Source organism: Protopterus annectens, chromosome 9.part0 (assembly GCF_019279795.1).
Source record: "Protopterus annectens isolate FY-2018-M chromosome 9.part0, PAN1.0, whole genome shotgun sequence".
Lineage (NCBI taxonomy): Eukaryota > Metazoa > Chordata > Ceratodontiformes > Protopteridae > Protopterus > Protopterus annectens.
The window spans coordinates 1,774,934,826-1,774,953,769 of NC_056743.1; the positions used below are offsets into that span (position 1 = coordinate 1,774,934,826).

The following is an 18,944-nucleotide window of genomic DNA, read 5'->3' on the forward strand; positions in this document are numbered from 1 at the left end:
CTGGATGGTCGCGGTTTTGTCCATTTTGTCTTTCCTGCACAAGGACGACTGGATGTGCTCAGTGGATCTTCAAGATGTGTACTATCGCATAAAAATGAACAGGCAATCCAGGACATACCTACACTTCCACCTGGGAGCCAGCCATCACCTATTCAGAACACTGCCCTTTGGCCTCATTGCAGCCCCCAGGGTATTCACCAAATGCATGGCAGTTGTAGCAGCTCACTTGAGACTGCAGGGATTCCAGGTGTTTCCATACTTGGATGACTGGCTCATAACCAGTCCGACCAGGCATCTTCTGATAAAAGCATGAGACTCTGTACTCCAGTTTGCTGTCATTTAGGAATTACCATCAATCACAACAAACCTCACCTAGAACCATCTCAGACAGAATTCATAAGGGCCTTGTTCAATACAGTATCAGTGAAACCCTCCCTTTCCTTACTAAGGGTGCAAACTATTCGATTTAAAATCAAAAAGATAATTCAAAGTGCAAAATAGATGGCACAGTGGTGCAGCGGTAGCATTGTTACCTAACAGCAAGAGGTTCTCTGGTTTGATTCTTGGCTGGGGTACCTTCTGTGTGGAGTCTGCATGTCCTTTCTGCGTTCGTGTGGGTTTCCTATGGGTGCTTCGGTTTTCTCCCACAAATCAAAGACATGCTTCTGGAACGTTTCTCCCTGGGCCTCCGCTGAAAATTGGCTTCATTCCAAGTTGGACTTTCCCAGTAAACAAATGTTAAATAAATAAAAAAAATAAATAAATAAAATAGGGGGAATCTCACAGAACAAAAAGAGGAACAACTGCAGAATGCTAAACAGATAATAAGGGATTGCCTCGATAATATGCATGGGGCTAGAAAGACTGCTGTTAAGCAACTGTTTTTTCATAATAACTAGTGCACAAAAACTTTTAGCACAACTTATGCAACAGAAAGTAGAAAGGGCTGTCACCAAGCTTAGGGAGCCTATAACAAGGAAGATAACAAGGGATCCTGTAGAAGTATTAGAAATATTTCAGAAATTCTATGAAAGTCTCCATAAAGCAGAGAATATGGAAATCAAGAAAAGGTACAAATAGAAATGTTTATGGAAGAGGTATTCCTGTGTAAGTTTGGAAGCTAGGAGGAAAAAAACTGATAGAGATCCGGAATGCCCTGCTGGGCATTTTATGTCGGTAAAACTGAACGTAATTTGAGGCAACGTATTTATGAACACATGTACGATATAAATAGGAAAAAGGAAACTAATGCCCTTTATAGACATGTATTGGGATGTAACCAGGCCGATTTTAAATTCTGGGTACTGGAACAAGTAAGGTGTAGTGATAGAGGAGGGGACTGGGAGACCATACTTGAGTTCAGGGAATTAATTTGGCAGTTAAGGTTGGATGCCTGTACTGCCCCTGGAATGAATGACCATGTTTCATTACTTCCTGCTCTAAAATTAAGGGCATCCAAAGTAAGAAAAATAAATAAATACTTAAATATTAGTTGCTTTGTATAACATTACTATTATTTATTTTTATTCATAGATTGCAATGTTAAGGACACACAAATAAGTATATTTATGTTCATATTTTTACTATGCACATATATTTTCGTTTTGCATATTTATGTATATATTGCACATTGAGGACGTTGTCAGCATGTAATGTAATGTAGTTGAATAGAAAATGACTTAGTGACTTTGGTGTTCTAATAGCCTATTTTGGCAGAACCAATAGAATGCAAGGACTGTGTATTTAAACTTGAGCACAGATAATTGTGTGGATTCCGATGAAGTCTCCTGCAAAGAGATGAAAGCGCTTAATCTTCTGTATTTTTAACTAGGGTTTTATTGTTGGTTGCATTTTCATCTTTAAACTCTTATTTTTTAATTATTACGTGACTACGTGGACTTACTGGATTCCCATTTTTTGTGGAGGGACAGCCTTTACTGGAGCCTTGCACACTGAATAGTTTAAGTTTTTAACAGTATTTTTAAGTGGAGAAGTACTAACATCCTGGAAGAAAGCTGTAGTAGCTGTAATACCTAAAGATGGTAAAGATCCATCAGATCAAGCTTCATACAGGCCCATTTCAATACTAAATCATGATTATAAAGTGTTTGTCTGTAATGTCTAAAAGAATGGCAAAAGTGATGCCAAATTTGATACATATGGATCAATGTGGGTTTGTGGACGGGAGGCAAACATTTGACAACATTTAACAGAACATTGATGATTCAGAGGGAAGCAGAATGTAAAAGAAAATACCATTGTTTGTGGGTCTTGATTCAGAGAAAGCATTTGACAGAGTAAGATGGGACTTTACGAGCAGAGCAAAGCAATGGAAGCAGTTGCATTCCCTAATACAATTATAAGGTTGATTAGGAGGATTTAGGAGGGATCAGAGGTGAAAATCAAAGTTGGTGGGGTCCTCTCTAATAATTTATGCTTGAGCAGAGGAACCAGGCAGGGGTGTCCTCTCTCCCCTTTATTATTTGCATTATATTTAGAACCACTGACAAAGAAAATAAGACGCAGAAATTCAAGGTTATAATTGGTATGGTACTCAAGAAAAGCTGGTTCTGTTTGCAGATTATATTATTAAATACCTGACAAAACCAGAAAGGGACATTACAGTGTTGTGGAACATTTTGAGACTGTTTCAAATCTTTTTGGGATATAGAATTATTGAAGCTAAAACAAAGGCAATAGCAGTAAATTATGTACCCATACACAAATTGGTTCAGCAATATCCATATTTATGGGGACTATAATAAAATGATGCATTTAGGAGTTTGTTTGTTTGTGTCTTTCGGCTTTTCCTGGTTAGGGGTCGCCACAGCAGAACTCCGGTCCGCTAATGATTGGCAGTAGAGTTTTATGTGCTGGCTTGCCGGGCCTAACGCACAACCTTCAACGAAGGAACGCCCGTTCACGCATGTCGCCACACAGAAGACGCTCTAAGTGAGAATCGAATGGGCAACGTCTAACTGTGAGGCGACAACACTACCGCAGCACCACGGATTAAAAATGAAGCTAGTGTGGCAGCTTAAGTATATATGGGAAGAGACTAAACAAAAGATAATACAAAAACTGAGAAAGTGGAAACTCTGCTATATGGGTTGGGAGGGTGGCCTAATGGTTAAGGTGTTTGCCTTACAAACACAAGGTGCAGGGCTTGAGTCTCACAAGGGATAATTGGATGGGCTTAAAATGGCAGTTAGCCTAGTACTAATCTGTAAACCTAAAAGGGGGTGGGAGAATGACATAATGGTTAAGGTGTTTACCTTAAAGACACAAGCTGCAGGGTTTGATTCTCACATGGGGTAACTGGCTAGGCTTCAAATGGCCCAAAAGGGCAGTTAGCCTAGTACTAATCTATGAACCTATGAACCTATGGATATCGATAGTAATATACAAGCAGTTAAAAGGTTTTTAGTCCCTTTAGTCTTATACACAGGACAGGCATATTTTTATCAGAGGAGAAGTTGTGGATAGCAATTAATAAAGAGCTGAAGGATTTTGTCTGGTAGGGGAAGACAGGTAGAGTCAAGTGGGATAAACTTATTAGAACAAGGCAGACTGGGACTATCTGATATGAAGGTATATTTCAGAGCAACACAGTTAAGGCTCCTTTACATAGCACAAGGAGAAAAATATAATTCAAAGTGGAAAGAGATGATAATGATGAAATGGGGGGGGGGCTGAAGAAACAAGGAGAGACTGGGATTTTGGATGTAGACCTTTAAGGAGAATAACAATAATCATACAGAATATTATATTCATAAAGTAGCAGAAAGTATTCTAAGAACTAAGCCAACACAGGAATGGAGAAAGGAGGTTCTGCTGATAGGGATGACTGCAATTTTGGATACAGACAATAGGCAAGAGGGGGATGGAATTTATTGAAGAAAACTGGCAAAGGAACCAAGGAATTAGAAACAAATAACTAGAGAGGGAAAGGTAATAGAATGGGAAGACACCAAGAACTTATTTGGACTGCAGGTTAGAGATTGCCTACCCCTGTCAAGGACTGATATCAGAGTATAGGCAAAGGGAAAGAAAGAAAGAAGGGGTCCTAAATTAAAGACCAGCACTGTTAGAGTTTTTAGTAGAATCTAGAACAGAAGTTGCCATTAAGAAAGGAATTATTAGTAGGGCATATAAAATATTGCATGATAACTATAAGAATCAACCAGAGGAGGTTAGAAAGGATTGGGAAGAGAGATTGGATAAGCAATTCACTAAGAAACAATGGTGGATATATGTGTGTGTCCCAAATATGCAACAAAGTCTAGAAGATTTACAATCTTTGCCTGGAAGTGTTTACATGGGTATTTTTATACCCCCGGTAGATGCCAAAGAATTTTTCCTCAGGTAGACAGCAAATGTTGGAGGTGTAATGGGGATGAAAGAGGTAACTGGGAACATATTTTCTGGGAGTGTAATGAGTTGGCAGACTTTAAAGATTCCCTGCAAACTGCTCTGTCAGAGATGCTGAGAGAGCAAATTGGTGTAACTAAGGAAATAATTTTTTTGAGCTATGATATAGAATTGGAATTGCCTAGACATAGTAAGGCCTTGCTGAGTCTAGTTAGGGTGGCTACCAAAAAAGCAATTACTAAAAATTGGAAATCAAAGTCTAAATCAATTCTCTGATGTTGTCAATTTTCATTCTGTCCTCAACCTATGGGTTTGGATCCGAACTGTCAGATCTGACTCTGCCGTTGCAAAAGCTTGTGGCAACTTAGAACTCTCAAGCTTCTCCCTTACCCAGAACGCACCAATCCCAATTACCTCAGATCTCATTTGCCACCTCTCAGGAGGTTGTAGACTCTCGAACTTTAAGTACAGATAAGTGCTTTTTTCTTGTTAATAATTGCTTACTTTTCTGTTTTTCATGATTGTCTTTTTCTCATCTTGTACTAGTGTACTCTGTAAATTACTTTTGTAATTTTTCTCCCTTTTACCCTTTTTTCTATCTCCTACACTTGCCGTAGTTCTTACCTACCTCTGTAGGTAGTTTTTCATTTTTCTTTTCCCATTATTTTGTCTTTATAAAAAAAATAAAATTTATAGTCTTTTTGAATAGTTGACTGTTAATTAGACCTTATTCTTATAGTTATAGTTTTACAGTGTACTTGTTCTTCTTGTTGCTAGTGTTTTGTTCCTAACATCCATTTTTTTAGGACGTCAGAAAAAGACAAAAGCCCTGCAAGTTTTTAAAAAAGTGGTAAATGCAGTCAGAAACTTCCTCTTTCTAACTCACATACACTGTGTATAGTCTTGGGACCCCTCATCTACAAGAAAGCTGTTCTAGTTGTCATACATTCAACCCAAAGGCCCTGGCTGAATGCAAGAACAAACTTAGTTTGAAGGGATTGCTTCCATCGTTCTTTAGCGAGGCACTATCTGGAGCTTCTTTTCAAAAAATTAAGAAAAATGTCTCCCACTTCTCCAAGCACCTCAACAGCTTCTTCTAACACTTTGGGGAAGTCTGTTAAAAGATCTTTTCTGGATCCATCGGATACCTCAGTTCTGAAAAAGAAAAGACCAAAATTTTTCTGTCTGACTTCCTCTTCAGATCAGAAACATTAAGAAGCAGTCTTTGGATCCAACTGCTTCTTCAGATTTGAAAACTACAAAATGTAAAGACTCATCGGATCAGACCCCCTCAGATCCAACACAAAGAAATGCAGATGTGGTAATTTTGCCCAGAACTAGATACTCACCTTCATTGAACCCAGTTCCATCCTGGGTCCCATCTTCTTTTTTAGAAAGATCAAAAATCCCCTCAGGGATGTCCAGTCGCTATTCTAGAAGCCTTATGGAAGAGGATGTGGAGAGGTTAGTGAGAAAGATCCTCTCTGTGCAGAGCCAGCCATAAGACATATGTCAGATGTCACATAACTGTTTTTATTTGTGGCAGATGCCAAGGAGGAGCCAAAGGAGACCTGGATGTGGGGACATTCATTCCTTTGTTTATCAAGCAATATGAAAAATTCAAGCAGCTGATCAAGCAACCTGGGACTGAAGCAGGAAGAGGAGAACACACACACACATTTCCAAGACCTGGTGTTGTGGTACACATGAAGGAAAGACAATGTAGCTTCTAGTCCTTGCTACATTGGAGGGTAGGAATTGCTACATCTTAAGTAAGATGTCTGATGACATTTTTTGAACAGGTAACAAGAGGGTGATTTTAGGTGGATTTCATATGGTCAGATGTTATTCAGGTTAATTGACAGCAAACAGAATACAAGCAGTAAAAAAGATTCATATAGTTATACATAGTTTTGTAAGCAGGTCCAAGGATCAGCTGGAGGGAAGTAGTGCAGCACACTAACATTTCATCTGAGAACCAAAGCTATATGTGGGACATTTGGGGGTCTATCTAATAAACAGGGATGGGAGCTACGTGTGCAAACCATAAGGCTTGGTCTACTGGAAATGCTTTCAGGACATACTTGGGAGAAGGATATGAGTCACTCTCCACCAGTGGAAGGCCTGGATTGGAAGGCTGCATTTTGGAGGTCCTAGTAGGATGGGGAATATGCTCAGGGAGTCTGGCCCTTTCATCCAAGAGAGCCTCAGCCATCTCAGCCATGCCGGTGGGGTACCTCTATAGGGGTGAACCTTTCTACAAATAAGTTTAAGTGGGCAGGTTGGGACAATGATCTTCTTAGCATTTTTACGGATGGTTAGTCATTGTGATTTACTTTTTTCCAACAAAACATATAATAATTGGCTAAACTGATTCACAAATGATCAAGCATTAAGTTGGAAATGCAAAGCATGAGAAATTAACAGCTTTATATTTATAATGTTTGTGGACTAAGGGCCCATACCAACCATTCATGCATTTTCTCAAACACTTCTCCAAGTGAATGTCATGGGTTGCAAACGGAGAAGACTAAACTTCTATCACCCAAGCAATAGTCTCTGGCTCATTTTGTAAGATCCCCAGCAAGCTGAGAGAAATAATTTATCTAATGTGTCTGGGTCTGTCCCAGGGCCTCCTCCAGGGATGTAGCTGGTACAGCTCCTGTTGGCAGTATCTTGGAGGGAATCTTCAATAGGCACCCAAGCCACCTCTACTTACTCCTGGAGGAAAAAATGTCTGTACTCTGAAATCTTTCTGATTTGCAGAGCTCTTACCTCAAACACAGACTGTGAGCTAAACTGCCCTGCAAAGGAACATTTTTTTACTGCTTGGATCCATAATCTCATTCTTTCAGTCACTACTCAAAGCTCATAACCACAGGTAGCCTGTCTCCATAAGACAGGGGGATGGAGCCTCAACTGTGACCCAGGTGACCAGGGTACATTTAGCATTCCCAGCACTGGAGGAGCCAGGCAAGGAGGAGAAGGAGTGAATGGGCTTACCCTTTCATCTCCCTTGGAGGCTAAGGAAGGGATGCTAACAGTTGGGTTCACACTAAGTGGTGCAATTACTCCGATGGAGACTGGGGAAACCAACATTTGTGCTTTAGGAGGACGGACGGGAAACACCCCTTGTGCAAGGGAGAAGATGCTCTTTGCTGCTTGTCCTTTGTATGTTCTTTTCCAGTGCTATGCTGAATGAGAAAGAGGGATAGTGCTGCAGCACACACAAAATTGAAACCATGCCATAATGTCTGTCTAAATGATGATCCCTCTCAGTTAACCCTTACCACAGTGATGGGGAATGAATGGGAAGATTGACTGGGAGGGGACTTATGATTGACAGGCAGTGGCAGCAAAAATGAGGGGGAAAAAGCTCATAACCACAAGTGAAAATGAAGACAGGTAGACCTGTAAATAAAGCTTTGCTCTATGCCTCAGTTCTCACCTTTGCAACGGTTCAGTGCAAAATGCGTGGTACTGCCACTACTTATAGCATCCTAGAAAGATTATATAACACTATGAGTTAACATTTTAAAATTTCATTCAACAATAATGCATCTCTTTGAGGAGGCGTGGTGACACAGCAGTTACAGTTGATGTCTGCAGAGCTTGATAACAAGTTCACTTGACTCTGGTGACCTTCTGTATGAAGGCTGCACGCCCTCTCTGTGTCATTGTAGATTTTTGCTTCGTGTTTAGTTTTCTGACATCAAACAATGTACCATAGGTGAACTGGTGATCTTCTTTATTATCTCAGCATTGCAGTAGTCCTAACTATATGGGTCATATCCTGCCAAGGATCGAAAGTAAGGCCAGTATACAAAACTTTGATCTCCTTCCTTGTGCCCCATAAATCTGCTATTAGCATGAGAGTATGTGCAATTGTAAAAAGGGACAAACGGATGTGAAAAACTCAGTACTTTCTTTCCTTTTATGTAGTAAGTTAAAGCAGACTACTTGTTCGCTCAATATTGTGAGTTTGGCTGTAGGCTTCAGCTATAAAATCAAGCAGTTAATTGTCCCCATTGCTGAACCTTCCTTTTTTCTGAAGAAAAGTTTATTCAAATCGATTTATATCTGTCAGGAAGAGTAATGTTTCTGTGATAGATTCCCTACAAGATGCCCATTCCTCTTGCGGTTTTGTTTAAGGGATCAACATGATACTAACTCCTGGCAGATATGCCTTTTGTTTTCTCCAAAAACCTTAAGGAGTAGGCAAAAATCTTTAAAATTATTTCTGGAGAATAATTACTTTAAACAGTTGTTGTACAAAGCTATGATAACTGAAGTTCTTTCAGTAGACCTCACCCCTCAGAGAAAAACGAAAAAAAAAAAAAAATGTTTAAAGAGGTGCCCGAGGAATAATTGATTTCTGTTCTGTGGTCTGTATATGGCAGCTCTGCTGAGGTGTTTTCTCAACCCTTGGACTGTCAGTCCATTTGTCCTGGTCCCTACAGCATTATCCCCTGAGGAGGCCACTATGGCCTGTGCTTTAAACATGTCTGTTCAGACTGTATGTCAGGCTTCAGCCAAGAAGGGAGAACCTAAGATCGTAATCTCTGAAGGTGAAGGAGGTATTTCACCAGGTGTCGATGGGATGAGGACATTGCTGGATCTTTAATGTAGGTTAGGCCTTCAGATGACCCTCCTAAGACCCTAAAACTAGACACTTCTTAAAAGAGGACTTGTAAGACAAAACATTTGTCACCTCCTTCTTCCCAGAAAACTTCTGAAGAAGGTTTGTATAATTTTGTCCAATGCTTGTTTAAGACAATCCAATTTCTTCAGCCTTTGCTTCCAGCTTCTTCATCTGCTAAGAGAAAGAAAGAGATTCTCCTGTTACTCAAAATGAAATCTATGAAGTCTGAAACTCAAATGTTTGTCATTATTTGGTTAGTGCAATCCTCAGTAATTTTCCAGAAAGCTAACATTTTTACAAGGAGCAGACTAAAATTATGATGCAAAAATCTGGATATTCTTAACTGTTGAGAGGTATGGTGAAACCCTCCTTGGTTTGTAAATCATTTCCCAAATTACACTTCATCCGCCACTAGGAGTAGTACCAGGAACGTCTATTCAGTGTTGACAATTTTTAATATTTAACATTTGAGAAGTATCCTCCAGATTATTTGTGGGTGTGTATTCCTGGTCCACTAGGCTTCCTTGTGTATCTCAAAACGCAAGTACCAAGCAAAAACTATTTTGGAGAAAGAACGATCACACTAACATAATTCGTAATGTGTGCCGCTATACAACTGTGTCCTGTTTTGCATTAATATAGTTCCTTGTACCGGGTACCCACTGAGAACCTTTCAGAATATGGTTAAACCTTCCACGACCCCGCTGCAGTGTATAAAACGGGTAAGCTGAGAATGCATAAAGAATGCCTAGATCTGTGTGAAATTTATTTTCAGACAGAGACATGTTTTGTAACACGCCTGGAAATGTTATTAGGTGTCAGCGTCGGGGCGGGGGTTCTTATTTCACCAGAGCTCATTGAATCACAACAGCAATTTTACTCTGAGAAAAGTAACCTGCTTTTAATCGGGTGCGTGTTGTTTATACGAGCAGCAGGATAAATCGACCCAAAAATATTATATTAACAAAGTGCTACACATTCACTCTGAGTCTCTGACAGGGTGACTCTGTAGACCTTTATGTCCGAAAAGGAGCGCAACACAGCTGAATGAACTCTGAAGAGGGTTAATACGTCAAATGCTGCGAAAAGGTACCCGGCATACCTCAATCTCTTAGCGCAAGACATCTGGACAAAAGACTAAAATAATGGGGGACAAAGGGCCAAAAATAGGGACATATCGTAAATAGTACTCTAATAAACTTAGAGAGTTGCCAAACTAATAGGTTTTGTGTTGGCATGTATTTTCTGGGGGATATAAAGTCTGAATCTCAAATGTAGCTCTGCTCATTATCTAGTGACTTCAGTCTTCTGTGATTTTCCAGAAAACCACGAATTTTATGAGGAACAGACCAAAAATACAGATAGTCTGCGTCTTGGCTTTGAGTGTGAAAAAGCTTTGATAAAGTTTTTGCACTAGCAGTAAAGCAAACATTAAGGGTATGACAACTCTTGCAAGCTATACTCGCCCTTACTCTCCAAAAGTTGAACTTGAACCGTATTAGGTTGAACTTTCCAGTCCTTTACAGCTATCGCTAAGCAACCGGTTAAAAAAAACGTTAAGGATGAATAGAAATCGGACGGGGGCGGTGCTTGTGCGTTACACCTCAAAAAGAGGCTGGGTTGGCATACTACTGAGAAGTCGAAGAATTTGTAGGCGGGCCTAGGATTAATGTGACACCTGTCAAGAACACGAAGGTTAGTCTTCTGCTCCTCTGACCCACGCGGTTCAGCGGTGACTGCGTAACCTGCATCCTGGAAGCCACTGTGCGTTCACGGTATGGTAGCTGCTTGAAGTAGCACATCTGCAATCTTCATTTTCACGTTGCTGTGGAGGGTCAGACCTGTACTTTTCTGGAGCGATTTTGCAGTCTTTAGTCGCCAGTAGACTTTTCCATGCAACTGTGCTTTGTGGAGTGAGTTAATTGTTTATTCAGCTTGCAGATATACCGCTGTTTATCTTTTATATCCATTTCCATAAGTTCAGGATAGACCGTGAGGCTCACTGAACACACTCTCCTGTTGGGGCTACTTTCTGCAATACGATTATTTGCTTTGTGCATAAACCGTTTAAGTAGCGTTCAAACTTTGCGATTGTTTTGCCTATCTAATTTCTAGGAGTAGCTAATGTTTTTAACTCAGCCATTTGACGCAGTGTAATCAAATACTTGAGAAAGGAGTACTGTAGGTGTTCCTTGACAAGAGCATTGTGGTACAAAAGTGCACACGGTTGACTCAAAATGTTCGTCCGATGGTGAAGTTGCTGTGACCACTACTGTAATAATTTACCTGCGAACAAAGTGCAGTAATTTGTATATTATGTCATTTTTGTGAATGATAGCTTTCGGTTGAAGGGGTATATAGAAATAAAGCAACATTTTACAGAGTAGCTAACGTCACCAAATAACTAAGTGATAAGCAAGCTGGTGTGGTGGATGCAAACATTACTTATCAAATGATCATAAATCTGTTACAAGTCTATAGGGTCTTGAGCTTTTTTCAGAATGTCAGTTTATGCACTGAGGAGTAATATAGCCATGGGATGGGCATGTCAGTAGCAGTTCAGATTTTCTTGGGTTATTACTGAAAGGCAAGGAAGAAGTAATTAAACTTTCCCCTTTTTCCGTGATGCTTTGCATAAGTTTATATTTAACAGTGGAACATGGTTTGATCTCCATGTGGTTGAGGGACCGAGAAATAAATAATTAAGTTCTTACATTTGGCAAGCAGAAAAAAATGCAGTTACACGGGTTTTAAAGATTTGATTTGTTAAGTAACATTCCCTGGCTGCTAAGGGCAGGCAGCCCATTTTGTCTTTTCCAGACTAATCTTGAACAATTTCCCCCTAAAAATTCTTTTATCTATCTTTGGTTTCTATTTTTGATTATTTTAGGCATTCTGTCCTAGTTGACTTTGTAAGTATGTGTCTGAGACAGGAAAGACAATAGTTTTGGTTGGTAACTTGTCATCACCCAGAATAATGCCAAAATTCAAGGGCAAGAAAATTGACTTCAGTAATTTGGCTTAGTAGCTGATGTCATTTTAGGGGGATCCGGTATGTGTTTTGGAATGGGATGACCAAAAGACACTCCTGCTTTGCAAAAGATGGTCCCGCACCTCTCTTACCAATGCTTTTCCATTCTGGCTAAAGCATTTGCTGTTTCCACAATGCCTTTTTTATGCAGATCTTGTCTACTCAACATTCTTATCTACATAATTCTAACTCACTGAACACATTGAGGTGGCTGTTCTGAATCCCAGAAAGTTAATGAAATGATGACTAAGATCGAGTCACTTCTGCATCTCAAATACGTACACATATGTGTAGTAAAAAGACTTGCTTTCAGAAAAGTGTAAACACCACCCTCTTTTTCCTGGATTATACATTCAGGTTTGCAGGTAGCTGTGGGGGAGTGTGTCAGTCTTTGAAATCCTCCCATGAAGGTAGACACCTTGTGACAATAATTTTGAAATTTTGGCAATCCAGGTCAGTATATAGCTAGCTACAAAGAGGTAGTTGATTTTGTTTATATCATCCTCTGTGCCCCCAAAGACCACGATATCTGCCTTAACGCTATAACTGCTGTTCTTGTAAACCTTGATACATTTATCTAGGTAACATTAGTTAACCTACAATAAACTATCTCATTTTCAATATAAATTGGAAAGCATGTCCAGTGCTTCCTTGACTGCGCAAATGCAAACTACCTAGAACACATGATAAACATGCCAACTAGGGGACAGAATATCCTAAATGTTGTCTTTCACAGGTATTATTCTCCATTGTCATATCAGTCCACAAACAAGAGATTTTCACATAAAAGATCTGTAGTTGCCCCTCCAAGCAAATAGACAACTTTTCAGGGACCTGTCTAAAGCAAACCGTGTACAGCTGCTTAGTGACCCAGATAACTTCCCTACCCAGACTGACCCTAAAAATATAGCCAAAGCTTTTACTTCTGAATTATGCTCTCAACTAAATAGTTGTCTAGAGAAAGCAATGCCTGCCCTGTACCAAATACTCAGCGAATCTTAAAATCAAACCCTTATGGTGGAACACTGGTGTAAATAAACTCTTATCTTAAAAAAATAAAAAAGAAAGCTCTAAATCCTTATAGGCAGTCGCGTACTCCCCATCTTAGCAGGGCATTCAGACATGTTAGTGAAGACTTAAGGCAGCAGCCAGAACATATGGATCTATTACAAACTTAGAATGGCCACTGATACTAAAATAATTATAAATTCTTCTTTAACTACAGTCATGGGTAAATACTAGGCTATCAGTCTGCTAAAATCTTAGCCAATCACTAGAGATCAGCATCAAGTCCTGTACCTTGTGTTTATGAGGTAAAGACCTCATGAGGTTAAGGTAACTATTATACCGACCCCCCCCCTCCCATTATAAAAAAAAATTAAGAAACAACACCTATCATTGTTCAGAATTGATTTACAGTGATACTACTGAAAATGATTTATTGTAGCTGACAAATTTAATGTGGATTTCACCTCACATGCTATCATAACTGCCCCTTACCCCAATTCCGCAGCCCCTGACCCCATCTAATATCACTATGAAACAAGTCCTAGCAGACCTTTCTAAAACAAAGAGCAGGACATCCATGGGGCCTGACAATGTACCAGGAAACATAATAATTAGCACCATATCGCCTGTTGGAACATTTATTAAGTCTCTTAAACATGAGTCTTGAAAAGGCCTATGTCCCTGAAGGGTCTATATTAGAATGGCAAAACCTCACTTACACGAATCCCAAAAGGCCAGCACATAAACAGTGAACCACATGAACACCGAGCATCCTTAAGTGCGAAATTCAAAATACCGAATCGCCATAGTTGTCCACACCATGTTTAGTGAGGTAAAATGTCAGTAGGAGATTCCCTTATCCGGTATAGCCCTAACATAAATGTGCAATACTTACTGACCTTAGGGTTAGGGTGCGGGTTAAGGTAAGTGCATATATAGTAATATATTCATATTTATTTTGTTTGGGTAGGTGTAGTGGGCGGTGGAGTTGGCCAACTATGGCAATTCGATATTTTGAATTTCGTGCTTAAGGACGTTCGGTGTTCTTGCGGTTCGCTGTGTATGTGTCTGCCTTTCGGGATTCACGTAAGTGAGGTTTCGGCATTCTAATATAGACCCGTCTCTGAAGCCTGGTGAACAGCTATTGTAATGTCCTTAGATAAGGGAGGTCCAATCACTGATCTTAGTAATTATATATTCTTGGGTATTCCAAGACCATTTACTCTTATGACCATCTGTGCAGTACACTCCTACAGGTAGCACCTTCTTTTATTTATTTTTTATTTTACAATTTGATAACTGGGTAGGTGAGCTGGTCTTCTGACCCTTTTCAGCCATGATCCAGGGATGACTGTACCAGTCCATTCAACGGTACCTTGGTGAATACCCATCCAGTCATCTAGGTTGCTTTTAAAAAAATGGTGAGTCATACCATTTATGCCAGAGGTTTAAGAAACACTGAATTATAAACCTGTTGTATTTGTCTCTTTGTGAAGATTTAGGTCTTTGGTATTAGTCCTGGTGGAGTCGGTGGATTTTTGGAAATACAGGAGTTCCAAGACAGCCAGGTGTCTAGTGCCATGGTCAGTGACACAGAGATTTCCTTTCAAAAGCCTGTAAGACACAGAATAAAGGGAGAGAGTTTCAAGTCTGTCTTGATAGCTCAAGGACTTCAGGCTTGTGATCTTTTTAGTTAGAAATCTTTTGGGTCTTTCTAATTGTTTGATATGTTTAGTGAAATATATCCAAAAGTACTCAATAACTGGTCTGATCAATTCTGAGTTTAAGGGAGTAATTGCTTTTTTAGACCTTGAAGATATTCGTTTTTGTCATTAACTGTGCTAAATAAAATGATTTCCTGACAACCACTGTCATAGTCAAAAGAGTGGGAATTATCAATCTAGGCTCCTGACTGTGTTTTTATTTGTATTGGTGTGCTGTTTATATAGTATGATGGGAGAGAGGGAGGATGGTCTGCTTAAAGTAACAATACTATGCTTTTTAGTGTTCTGTTTGACCCCATTTTAGTATCTCAGAAATTTACCAGTGAGAGTACATGATGCTGGAGGGTTTGATTGCCAGAGAGTGATTTAACAATAATCCCTCTTTGCAGTTGTCTGACAGTTTCAATTCCATGGCTCTGTATAGGGGGGCTTGTTAGACTGATCTGTAATTACCTGGTTTGGTTGTGAGGCCACCTTTTATGGAGGGTGTGATGACCCTCCACCTCTGGGCCAGTAATCAAGGAGCCTCAATCCTCACCACTGACACCTGTGGGAAACGTTCACTGGGAGGATAACAGGTACACACACAGTTTCTTCAGATGCAGCTCTCTGCATCAAAGACACTTAAGCACAGTTTCCCTTAAGAACAAACTGGGAACACAGTCTCTCTATGGCTGGTTCCTCTCTTTCTCCAGATCCCCAATAAGACTCCCCACTGGCACAGCTAAAGAGTTGAGATCTCAGCTCTGTGTCCAAGCCAAGACCTCTCTCTGTCCAACCAGTGCTTCGTGTCCCTGCCCAAGTAGCTGACACACATACTCTTTGAGGTTTGATTTATAAACACACACACACACACACCTGGGAAAGGCTGACACAGGTTTACTAGCTTATCCCCCTTCTGCCCAGACTATAAGGTAGTTACCACTACTACCAGACACTCCTGCCAGCTATCTTAAAGCCCTTACAAGGGTACCCAATATAGTGAGTGAAATTAATATTAATAGAAATGGTAGTTTGACCAAGAGCAAGGCTATTAGGAGTGACCCACACAGTGTCACCAAATAAATGTGCAAATACTCTCAAAACATAAATATCTCTACAAAGATCAACCACAATAAAAGGTTTAAATATATTTAATAATAAATAATAAAAGAACAAGACAGTACTAAATATCTGTTCACAGTGACATCAGAATTCAGAATCACAGGAAATATTTAAAACATCATTGAAGGACAGGTTCAAACAAATAAAGAAAAACAATATTTAAACTAAGTTTCACTGTATTCCTGACTGAATCTGAGAGAATTATACTATTCAAAAAGATTTTCCAACGAAACACAAACTGCAGGCAAAAGGATTTATTTCAAATAGATGTAAAGCGCTTTTCGTTGCTCGCAATGTGAGCAACTTCTTCAGACAATTACACACCCACCTAATTAACAATTTATACTCCCTTCACCAAAAACCCACGTGTTTAATACATCAATTGTGGGTTAAAGTGATGGAGTTACATCAACAGTAAGTAAATGAAACAATTCAACATCTCTATTGAAACTGTTTTTTTAAAAATGTACTTTAAAAATATACTTTCAGAGAAAACATCTTCTAATCAGTATATATTTTTCTACATAAAAAGAAGGAAAAACTGTAAAAAAGAAGTAGAAAAAACTGTTAAAAACTATTAAAAACTGCACCAACTCGCAAAAGCCTACTAGCTACATATATAATTGTGTATATGTATATAAATATATACACACAACTAAAAAGCCAAACAATTATCGGCAAAAACAGGTCCGCTCCTACAATAATATTCAAGGATATTTATCACTCGAACAAAGGTTCCCAGTGTAGGGTTCTGCTAATACATTAACAGTTCTAAAAGTCAACTTGTAATATTAGTAACTGTAATTCTGTTCAAATAGTGTAATAGCCACACAAAATTTTACAGTTCCAATAAACACTAATATTGTTAACTACTATTATTAACTACTATGCCCTGTATTATTAACTTGTAAATAAGTATGTAAATATGTTTGTAAGTATGTAATATATATTAAGTGTGTGTTAAGTATTAAAATATAATACTTATTCAAATTAGCCTAAATAATATCCTAGAAAGTATTATACAAGTTCACTGTACAATACACAGGAGTGTGTATAAAAGGTGTGGTTCTACATTAATTCCACTTGTTTTGCTATATGTAAGTATGTATTTTCAGTATAGTATCTAATCATCTTAAGTTGTCAACTTGACTTTAAGCAAAGTCAACAAAAAATTCATGTAAGCATATCTTACAAGCAAAAAGTGTTTCATAATGTATTAATAACCACTAAACACAGTCTAGTATTTTGAGGTATGTCGTCATGATGGAAAAGTGACAGACCTAATACTTAGTTGTTATAATAATATAAAGGAACCTATTAAGTAGGGAAGTATGACTAAAGTTGAAGTAAAGGTATTAAGTTGTTATTTCCTGTTCAAACTCCTTAGTTTAAGTAGACAACTAATATTACAGTGGTCATTTAAGCCTGGGTAGACAAATGCGTTTGTACGCCATTGCCAAAATAGTTCCCTTTCCTCTAGTAGCAAATTATAAGGGCCACCTCTAATACTAGTCTGTATTTGGTCTATTGCCATAAATTTAAAATTGTGGCCTGGATTTGCTAGAGTATGTTTGGCCAACGCATTGTCTGTTTTTCCATTTTGTATAGCATATGTGTGTTCGTATACTCTTTCCTTAAAGTGCCTCTCAGTTTTTCCAATATAGAAGGCTGTACATATTGTACAGGAAGCCACATACACTATAAGTTTAGAGTGACAATTCATTCTATATTTCACTTGGTGTTTAACATTATTAATATTTATCTGTTCTCCACTGGTCATATGTTTACACATGTTGCAACTTTCACATATAGTCATACCTTTCTTCCTACTAAAATTTTTTGTATAATTACCTTCTAAAATACTTTTCAAGTTGTTCCCTCTCCTGTGTACTGTTATAGGAAGTTCACCTAATTTGCAAGAAATACTCCTGTCTTGCTGAATCAAGTTCCAATTTTTAAATAATAATTTTTTAATGATATCACTTTCTAAACTATATGTAGTTATGAAACTAAGTTTAAAAGCTTTATTAGGTTCCGTTATTTTTACCTCCATGTCTACTTCTTCTAATAAGGTGTCCTGATTTGCCTTAAAGGTTACTTCAACTCCTCTATCACTAGTCTGGTTAAGAATGGGTAGTATAGTACCGTTAATTCTTTTATACCTCACTTCCTGGACTATCTCATCAACAAAGTCACAAGGATAGCCTCTTTCACAAAAGAAGTCTGTAAGAAGGTTACATTCAAGTTCGAAATCGCTAAGGTATGTAGTCATTCGAGCTGCTCGAATGAGCTGACCTTTCACAATACCTTTCTTTTGACTAGTTGGATGAAGGCTAGTGTAATGGAGGTACGAGTTACAAAAAGTTGTTTTCCTATGTATCTTAGAAAAATATTGTTTATTAACATAGTCTTTTGATAAATTCACGTCCAAATAATCAATAGAGTGGTTCTGAAAGTTGGATGTGAATTTAAAAAATTCCGTAGTGTTGTTAAGATAATGTAGGAATTTAATCCCTATACTTGTGTCTCCTCCAAATAAGATGAAGATATCGTCGAGGAAACGAGTATAATACTTAATGTAGGGAGCCCATTCGGCATTTTTGAATAAGTATTGGTCTTCCCAATAAGCCATAACTGTATTTGCTAAGCTGGCCCCGCAAGGTGAACCCATTGCAACGCCTCGTTTTTGCAAATATAGTTTGTCATTGAATGTGAAAAAATTATTTGTCAAGATTATGTCAAGTAAGGTGGTTACTGCAAAGATTTCATTAGCTGGAGCTCCTTTTTTAAGTAAAAAAAGGTTAACCCATTCTATTGCTTCCAAATGGGGAATTGACGTATATAAATCTATAACGTCAATGGTGACAAAATTATGGTCTTCCCTATATGTGATATTGTCAAGATTCTTCAAAAAAGACCATGAATCTTTGCATACTTGACCTTCAGTTACTAAGTATTTTTTGAGTATATTGTCCACTAGTTTAGCTGATCCATATGTGATTGAATTTCGTCCATCTATTAATGGTCTAAACGGTGGATCTAAAATGTTTTTGTGTATTTTGGG

The 18,944-nt window shown here is 38.6% G+C and overlaps 1 protein-coding gene across 3 annotated transcripts in view; it reads left to right on the forward strand.

Moving 5' to 3' along the window:
* LOC122812252 (TLC domain-containing protein 4-like) overlaps positions 1–18,944 on the forward strand; it is a 1,080,923-nt gene that overhangs the window by 137,969 nt on the left and 924,010 nt on the right. The window contains exon 1 of one of the 3 annotated variants that reach the window (XM_044084635.1): positions 10,709–10,926. The exons of 1 other annotated variant lie outside the window; for it this stretch is intronic. The gene's annotated coding sequence lies outside the window, so the exon portion shown is untranslated. Of the gene's footprint in view, positions 1–10,708; positions 10,927–18,944 lie in introns of those variants that run through there. One more of the 3 variants, XM_044084640.1, reaches the window with a different exon arrangement.